This window comes from Montipora capricornis, chromosome 2 (genome assembly GCF_036669925.1).
Source record: "Montipora capricornis isolate CH-2021 chromosome 2, ASM3666992v2, whole genome shotgun sequence".
NCBI lineage: Eukaryota > Metazoa > Cnidaria > Anthozoa > Scleractinia > Acroporidae > Montipora > Montipora capricornis.
In genome coordinates this window covers 51,406,331-51,416,330 of record NC_090884.1, presented here as the reverse complement: position 1 = coordinate 51,416,330, position 10,000 = coordinate 51,406,331, and the positions used below count along the sequence as shown (strand labels likewise).

The following is a 10,000-nucleotide window of genomic DNA, read 5'->3' as shown; positions in this document are numbered from 1 at the left end:
GTTATCCCTAAGATACGCAAGACGCCTATGATGGGAAGACCTATAGCGGCTTTTAACTCATATATAACCAGGCCTATTAGTATTTTTGTTGATGAGCTTGCCAAGCCTAAAATACGTAAACCTACTGTCCTTAGGGATTCAAGCATTGGTACCTCTCGGTTTACTCCTTCGGGAGGGGCAGGCACCCGAAACTCCATTATTGGTGCAGCTCGCTAGACTTGTCTTAGAGTAATTATTTATCCTCGGAATTTAGCCCGGATATCTTCTATCAAGAATTTGGTATCGCCATGGGAACGGCACTTTAAAAGGAGGAATGGGAATGGAAATGGAAATAGGATTTGGGGAACGGGGAATCTCTAAAAGCAGGAATCATTAAAATGAGGAATCTTTAAAAGCGGGAAACATTAAAATGGGGAACCTTAAAAAGCGGGTATCTTTAAAATGGGGAATATTTAAAAAGCGGGAAGCTCTGGGAATTATTGATTAATCAACTAAAATCTATTTATTCATTGTAATTATATTGCACGCTAAAGCATATCTCTTTAGCGGGCTAGTGGAGCGGTTCTCAAACAGTAAGAATCTCGATTCTTACTGTTTGAGATCCGCTACACCGACACAAGAATCGAACCGCCTTGATTCATCTGAACTCCAGTCTGTGAAGTTTTCAAATTGAGTTTCGAAGCGATAAATATTTGTCCTACCGTTATCAAGTACTAATGGAAAGACGTACTACTTAACGACAGATATATGGCACACAAAATGGGTTCTTGGTTTTGTGACAGACAACCCTCGAATTTTTAAGCTTTGCGTGACGCCACATTTTCTTGAGATATGATATTTTATTATTTATTATTATTATTATTTATTATTATTTATGCACGGTAAAATCATCAGCTAAGATTACAAACAATGCAAAAATCTAAATTACAAAAGGTAAAATTTTAAAATGATTACAATAAAATAAAATTAAACTATATTAATTCTGCTTTATACTAAAATATGTCTTTAATCAGATTTTTGAAAAGCCCAAGAGACTCTGCTTGTCTCGCTTTGAGGGGTAAGCTATTCCAGACAGTAGCACCTCTATAGCTGAAGCTGTTTCTATAATAATTTGTCCGCGGAAACGGAACATTAAGCTTTCTTTCAGAGTCTCTTAAACTATAAACAGATTCGCGGTTTGTAAATTTAGAACATAGATATTCCGGTGCTAGCCCCTGAAGACACTTATAGACCATTGTGGCCAGCGCAATTTGTTGCTGGCTAACTAGATTTTTCCAGCCTAAAATTTTGAATAGCTCGCTAGCATTTGCATCAAAATTAGAGAAGGTCAAAACTCTGGCTGCTCTATTTTGCAGTTTTTGTAATTTGTCATGTAACGTGGTACCACAGTTTCCCCAGACGACATTGCAGTAGTCAAAGTGCGGTTGAAGTAAAGCGTGATAAATAGAGCGCAATGTCGTCTGAGGAACGAGATGCCTTATACGTTTGAGGGCTCCAATTCCAGAAGCTACTTTCTTTGTCAGTTTATCGACATGGCTACTCCAGTTAAGATTATTATCAATAAGCACGCCCAGGGATTTAGCAACAGAAACTTGAGTGATAGGAGCACCATTAATCTCGTGAATTGGAGGATTTGTGAGAGCATACAACCTCTGCCTTGATCCAATCAGCATAAATTCGGTTTTTGTCATGTTCAGGGTAAGTTTGTTTGCTATCAACCATTTTTTAACATTTTCTAGATCATGGTTAAGACTTGATTCTATGTCACCTGTATTGTCACCCGCATATGTAAGGTGGGTGTCATCTGCGTACATCCATGGCACACAATTCGTTAGACAGTTTGGCAGATCATTGATATATAGCAAAAACAACAATGGACCCAAAATAGATTAGGCGGTTTCGATGAAAATTTGTAGTAAAAATTCAGCAAATTAATTTATCACTTCATTACGAAACTGGCCGGCGATGGACACGGCGAAGTGAGATAAGTTGGTCTTGTCAATCTAGTGTTTTTGCGGTCTTAAGGTGTTTGATAACGGCTTCCGGCACTAACATTTTGCTGAATTTAAAGTGCCTACATAATCTTTCCGTTGTTTGTCTGTTTGTTTGTTTTGAACAATTTGGAAACATTTTTGTCTAATGTGCTAATGACCGTTTCATAATTATAGTGACATTAAAGAAAATTCATGTCGCGGGGCCTGTTTTTTGGTTACAAGCATTTCAATCTAACTGATTATAGCGTTGCATTAGTACTCGAAAAGTTTTAACACTGCGAAAGGTGGCCTTTCACGGTCTGAGGAAACAAAATATCTCAATTGTTTTCCGAAAGTTCTTTATTTCATTGGTAAATAAGAGTCAGTAAACTGATAGACTTATTGTCATAGCGAGCAGTCTTACGTATATTGCTTTACATGTAGCAGGATCATGACTAAAACACCACACGAGTACATACCGGTAACATACGAGTAACATACGGATACATACGAATACATACGAGTAATACGAATGTTTTTCTCATAAAGGAAGCTCTAATTATAAGCCTTGTAAGCATTTTTCAGGTCAGCAAGGTGTTGATCGACCCCGCAAGGCTCTTGCGTTAAATTTAGTCACAGTAAAATAAATTCACATGGAGTGCAAAACCCTTAGCTTGCGCTACAAGATGACAATATTTTGGATTTCGCTGACGTACATACATACCCCTTGGACCTCTAATATGAAGTGTGTGTGTGTGTGTGTGGGGGGGGGGGGGTGGGGGGGTTCGATGCCACCCCCTCAGGGTTTTGTAAATTTTGGAAAGGAGATTTACTCTGTTGCTGGAACTTTATGCAGCTGTTTGTTTATAGCTTGCGGAATTTTTTAATGTGTCAACTGTTCCCAAAATTCGACATTTTAAACATAATTCTTCTAGTTTCTCAACACGAAATTACAAAATCGATACATTTTTACATGATTTTGCACTGATTTTTTGCCATTTCTCATAACAACCTAAGGTGAAAAGGTGAAATCAAGATGGCGGATCTGATGACGTCATACGACGTCAGCGACATCCAAAATATATTGTCATCTTGTAGCGCAAGCTAAGGGTTTTGCACTCCATGTGAATTTATTTTACTGTGACTAAATTTAACGAAAGCCTTGGGGGGTCGATCAACATTCTCCCCCCCCCCCCCCTCAAACTGAACCGGGTACATGTTTGCTGACGTGAAAAATGCTTGCAAAGTTTATAACTAGAGCTTCCTTCATGAGAAAAACATTCGTATTACTCGTATGTATTCGTATGTATCCGTATGTTCCGTATGTTACTCGTATGTTACTCGTATGTTACTCGTATGTTACCCGTATGCACTCGTGTGGTGTTTTAGTCATGATAATGTAGCAGTGCCCAGTGGCTAATCCTTTTAGGGTAAATTTACACAATGTTTTTTTAAGACCGCATGCAAAGAAAAAAGATAGCACTATCATGGCCATCTATAATACGCGCCTGCATAGCCAATCTGATTGTGTAGATGTCATTTGGTCAGCGCTGAGAAAATATTTTTATATTGACTGATGAACTTGTGCAAACACAAGCACTCACAAAATAAAAGCTTACTTCGCATGGTGCTAGTTATTTAGTTGAATTACATTGTCCCACTAGTGTTCAGCATCAAACCCTTTACCGAAAAACCCTTTACTTGAATTATTCAGCAAAAAATGGGCAACAAGCTTTGCTTCAAATAATTTTTGACTAACAAGAATTAGTGAAATTTCCAAGTGTTACCGGAAGACTGTGCAGGTCCAAGTTGTTAAATTCCTTCTCTGTCTTTGTTAAACCCATAAGTTACCAGGGGATTTTCCATTTGGTTTCAGTGTTCCACATAACAGCACACTTGGTATATTATTAGAAATGCAGCTCACTTTGATTTCGGCTCGACGAGCGATAGATTATTGTCGAAAGTCCATTACTCGCCGCTTTTAAGATTCCAGATATATTTGTCTTGTTTATCCAATTGACGTTCCATTCTTGAGCTTCATAAGGGTATATTTTGTTTAAAAGCACTAAAACGCCACGCGCGTTACAATGACTTTCGTCGCCATTGCAGGTTTAATAATTAAATGTTCTCCTGTATGCACCAGGGAAATCGACGCATTACCCCAGCCCCCTCAAACCTAACAAAATAAGCACAGAAGACTCTATGCACAAAGACATCACCTAGCTGGGAAGTGACAGGCAAGACTTTTCCCGACACGGAAAAAAACAAGACGCCTACAAGGGCGTATCCGTAGAATGCGCAAACAGTTAACACAAATTGTCCAGTTACAGTCAACTTCAAGTACAGGTAGACTTCGGAAAATGGCGAAAGATTACCAGAAAGATAAATCTGTAATATAACTTAAAGTTGTTTGTTGTAAAAACTCATTATTAATGTTACTAAATTTGCAAATGCAAACAACGAAGCCCTATTAGCAGATTATCAGGATACGAGATTTTTTATTTATTAATTTTTTGGAAGCAGACTTTATTCAAATCCTACAGTTTTACTCGCTTTCTTAACTCCGTTCATACAAGATCAGCCTTAAATCATCCGAAAAACTTATTACAAATCACAGTTCAACAACTTATCATCCCCGGCCAGTTGTTCAGAAACCGAGTTTTAAAACGAGTTTTATTCTCCCAAATGCTGTTCAAGGCTGATATTCGGTAAAACTTTACATTAGAAAAAGTCAATCTTGAAAAACAAAAATAAGCAAAAGAAACTCTGATCAAACAGTTGAAAACATGAAACAAAAGTTTACGCTAATCCTGGATTAAGGTAATCGGCTTTCGAACAACCCTGTAATCGACGTCCGGTTCCGTAATCCTGGTTTAGTTCCTTGCAAACTGTTTAAATTTGCCGTGGCGAAGACAAGAAGACAACATCTGTACTCTGTTTCTCTCAATGCTCAAAAATTCCGTAATTGCATGTTCTACAGTCCAGTCCAAAGTTTTAACTTTACAATTCCATAATCTTGATTTCAGTAACTTAGTACCAAACGTTCCACAATAACTTGAAATCTCGTTAAGAAAAATTACTAACCCTAAAATCCAGTAGTCCAGTCTGGATAGAGATCGCCAAAACTCTCTCTATCATCGATTCAAAACTCAACAAAAGCTACACTGATAGTAAATAGTTCTCAGAAACTACAAAAGTTCGGTTACGGCTACGGCTACTGAAGAAGTGTGCGTTAGTCACACGAAACGCGTAGGATAAAATAAACCGTTTTACAACTCTTGGAAAAATTAAAAATTAAAAATTAAAAAAAATTAAAGGTTAAAAATTAAAAAAAAAAAATTAAAACTAAAACTTTGGCCAGTAAAGTTCCCTCTACTCAATTTTCTCATTAAGATTTTCTTGTCTCCTTCTGAGGTTTCTTCTATTGTCCATTCTCTAAAAAATAGCAAATGTGAGGGTGTTGATGGTCTTTCTTTGTCTCCCATCAAAGAAACAATCGATTTACTAGCTGCCCCTTTGTCTCATATCTGTAATCTGTCTTTTGAGCGTGGTGTTTTCCCGATAAACTCAAAATTGCAAAGATTCTTCCTGTTTTTAAAAGCGATGACCCTTCTCTGTTCTCAAATTATCGGCCTATTTCTATTCTCCCCTGTCTCTCTAAGGTTCTTGAGAAACTCTTTTACCTCAGGCTATCGGAATTCCTTACAAAGTTCAATATCCTTAATCATCACCAGTACGGTTTTAGACCTCATCACTCTACTGCTATGGCTATCTTAGAGCTTGTCAATAATATTTATGAAGGTTTTGAAAACAATGAGTACACTATCGGAGTCTTCATAGATCTTAAGAAGGCTTTTGATACAGTCAACTATGAAATACTTCTGGATAAACTAAATTTTTATGGAATAGAGGAATTCCGTTGGCCTGGCTTGCTAGCTATTTATCTCACAGACAACAGTGTATCATGGTTCACGACCATACATCTACATCAAGAGAAAATGAGGGGGGAGAGAGGGAGGCTCCCGGTCCAGCCCTTGGGATATGTCATGTCCACGAAAGTTATTTTTAGACGAGTGGAAGTCTTCCGAGACATCCGCATGCAGGTCAACCTCGGTCTGATGTTTGAAAGAAAAGCAAAGATTTCATGTAATGGCGGACGAAGTGGACTTGACGTTTGTGCATGCGGACGTCTCGGGAGGCAGACTTCCGCTAGAACAAAGACTTTCGCTCGTCTAAAAATAACTTTCGTGGACATGACATATCCCGGCCAACGCCCTGAGCCTCCCTCTCTGTCCCCTCATTTTCTCTTGTCTACATATAATACGGCTGTATGTGGGGTTCCACAAGGTTCAGTCCTTGGACCTTTACTTTTTGTTTTATACATCAATGATCTTTTTCATGTCTCAAACCTCCTGTCAATCATTCTCTTTGCTGATGATACTAATATCTTTTTTCGTCATAATGACTTGGCTACCTTAGTAACCATCCTTAATGTAGAGCTCGCTCGTGTTTCTTCTTGGTTTAGTGCTAACAAACTCACTGTCCATCCTGACAAGTCTAAATTCATCATTTTTCACCCACGTCGTAAACAGATTAACCTCTCAGATATAAACATTTCTATAAATAATTCCCCCATCACACGTGTGCTGGAAGACAAATTCCTTGGAATTATCATTCATGAAAACCTATCCTGGAAACCGCATATCTCTGTTGTCTGTGATAAAGTCTCTAAGATAATTGGAGTTTTGTGCAAGGCAAGGCGATACTTACCTTTGGATACTCTGAAAACTTTATATAATGCTCTTTTCCTGCCTTACATCAATTATTGTACTCTAATTTGGGCTTCTACGTATGTTTCTTACCTTGAACCACTTTATGTACTTCAAAAGAAAGCCATCCGTATAATTACTTTTTCACCCCCACGCACACCTTCTACACCCCTTTTCTCTAAAAATAATTTTCTTTCGCTCCATTCTATCTTTAAATTCCATATCATATGGCCTGTTTTGTTTTCTCACATTTTAACAATATTCTGCCTACTCCTGTTTCCTCAATCCTTCATTTTAACCATGAATATCACGCTTATTTGACTCGTTCACGTTTTAATCTTCATAAAACCAACCACAAGTATCAATTTGCTATCACCTGGCAGGCTCCTGTTATTTGGAATGATATTCCGTTAACAGTGCGCAACAGCCTTACATTAAGTAACTTAAAAAAAAGTTGAGACTGCATTTTCTGAATGCTGAGTTAGTATATTGAAAAATTGGCTATGGATCTCATTTCCCTTAATTCTATAGTCTGATCAAGTCCCTTGGGACTAAATTGTAAACTTTGTGGACAAATTGTTCATGTTCTTTTTTTTTTGTTTTTTTTGTTTTGTTTTTTTTTTTTTTTTTTTTTTGTTTCCTGTTATTTGAAACAATTCTGCTAGGAGTACTTGTTTATGCAATTTATTTAATTATATTATCCTGTGTGTATGTAAATTAAGTAGTCAGATTTAGTTGTATAAGTATTTTAGCTAAAGCCTTCTTCTATTCATGCAAATTTTTCAAATTATGTTTGCTGACCATATGCCATTTAAGCCTCCGGCTTTGGCTGTTCTTATGTATTCCTCAGAGTTTGATGTGTAACAATAAACAACAATCAATGATGTATATTTATCTGGAAACTTGATGTACATATTGCTAAAGAATCTTGATGTAAATATATCAGATAATCTTGATGTAAAGTGTAGCATCGTTCAACATGTAAATATGAGCTTTGATACTGATTTATATGGCGAATTTTGATGTATGTATAACAGTCTTGATGTATGTATAACAGTTTTGATGCACATGTACAACCACTTAATATATGTATGTCATTCTTATTGTGTAAATAGCACATCTTAATGTTTTGTCCCTTTTTAACAAGCATGGACCTGTTTATTTTCGTGAACCCTTGCTGCTTACAGAGCATTACCACAGAAATCCTCCCGTATCACATTTCAACCCACATATGCAAATTTTTAAGCTCGAAAATTACACAACATGATATTAAAATTCACAATGGCTGGAAATATCACAAAAACCTTTTCCAGCGGAAACATTATTGAAACAAACAACATATTTGCTATTAGAGGCAGAAAACCCTTCCTATTTCAATTGTGTGCGTTCAAACAAAACACACAATCCGTGTCACATAGCATATGCAATTAAATAAATTTCTGACACCTCACATCAAACCCTTTTCGAAAGAACCTTGACCCTAAATAATGAAGCACAAAAGACACAACAAGCTTTCATTTAAATAATTCTTCACTGTCACATTTCAATTTTTTTTTTACCTTTGCAGAGTTGAGTACAAAATAAATGTCAATTGCCAGACAACTTAGATGCGACTTCAGTATGCACTGTACTGCATTCAAGGCGTTCGATTCCTTCAATGTTTGTTGTATATAATACCAAGTTAGTAAAATAGTAGAAACAAAGCTCACTTGATATCCAACGGCGAAAAATTAAATTGTTGTCGAAGACCATTACTCGTCGCTTTAAAGATTCCAGGTATTTATTTTTCAAAGCCTGTCTTGTTCATCCAATTGACGTTCCATTCTTGAGCTTCATGAAGGTATATTTTGTTTAAAGATTCACTAAAATGTCGTTCGCGTTACAATGACTTTCGACGCCATTGTAGGTTAATTAAATGTTCTGCTGTGTGCACCAGAGAAATCTACGCATTACCCCAGCTCCCCCAAACCTAACAAAATATGCAAAGAAGACTCTATGCACAAAGAGACCACTAAGCAGGAGAGTGACAGGCAAGACTTTTCATGACACGGAGAAAAATAAAACAGAGAAATGAAACGCAGATTCCGACTGGGTTTGGCAACCCAGTAATCAACACGTAGCCAATTACAGGTTGGTTTTTCAGGAAAGAAGAAAACCGGAGTAACGTGAAATAATCCTCTTGAAGCAGGGTAGAGAACCAACAAACTTAACCATGACGCCGAGACTCGGAATCGAACCAAGGCATATTCGCGGGAGGCAAGTGCTCTCACAACTGCGCCGTACCTGTTCATTTATTTATCTATTTTACTTGTAAATACTCATTTCTTAAAGTATTGGGAGCTGTTAATTGATTTTGATAGTGTCCCCAGTTGGCCTATTAGGGCTAAGTACAATGCCAGTCAATGAAGGTTTTTTAGGTGCCGTTTAACAAAAGCCGGAGCAGGAGTGTTATCAGGTTTTAAAGCATGAGGTGCAGCCGAGTGGTTTTAGACCCGATAAAACGCGACCTATGAGTCTATTCAACAGCTGCAAATCACTCAACAAGAAACATGTTCATCTGGAGTCCGATGAAAGGTTCAAATTGTTAGAGGAGGACATTATCATACAAGAAAAACAAGCTATGCCTTATTAGTATGTTTTATATAAAGAACTCTTGCAATCCGTCTGGGACCTACTTGCGCGATACTTTTGATGATTCTGTTGAATTGCTTTGTCACGATTCCGGGAAATTATCGCGCCGGTGACAAATGACTTTTCGTGTTAAGTTAAAACTTCCATTTTCGTCCTCGTTTGCTCCAGTCATTGACTTTTCGTGGTAACTCAGTCTTCTGCGTTTGCCGTTTTTATAGTAAAACGCATCATAATCCGTCGAGACGGATTTAAACATTTTCCCTTTGTCCGTTCAGTTAGTACATATGTGAGACGAATAACCCGACTGGGACCTACTTAGGCGAACACTTGATACTTCTGTTGTCATGATTCCGGGAAATTGAAAGCTTCCGTCCTTGCTCGCTTTATGCCTTAGACATACACATAGTTTAATATTATTATAGTACTAGCAGTTATAGTAATTATAGTTTGTTTATTCCTTACTAGCTTTCATCTTTGATTGACCATTTGTACCAACTACTCAGTATCACGCGTGTTCCGTATGCTCACGATATGGTAAACACTCAATTAGGTTTCTCTGACCAATGGTCAAAACTTACTAAAAGTTAAAGAGACACGCTTAGTTTATCTGACTTCACAAAGAAAATT

The 10,000-nt window shown here is 37.4% G+C and overlaps 1 protein-coding gene across 2 annotated transcripts in view; it reads right to left on the bottom strand.

Annotated features, from left to right (window-relative positions):
* Positions 1-10,000, bottom strand: part of LOC138026309 (uncharacterized) — a 19,169-nt gene that overhangs the window by 8,672 nt on the left and 497 nt on the right. The window lies entirely within an intron of this gene.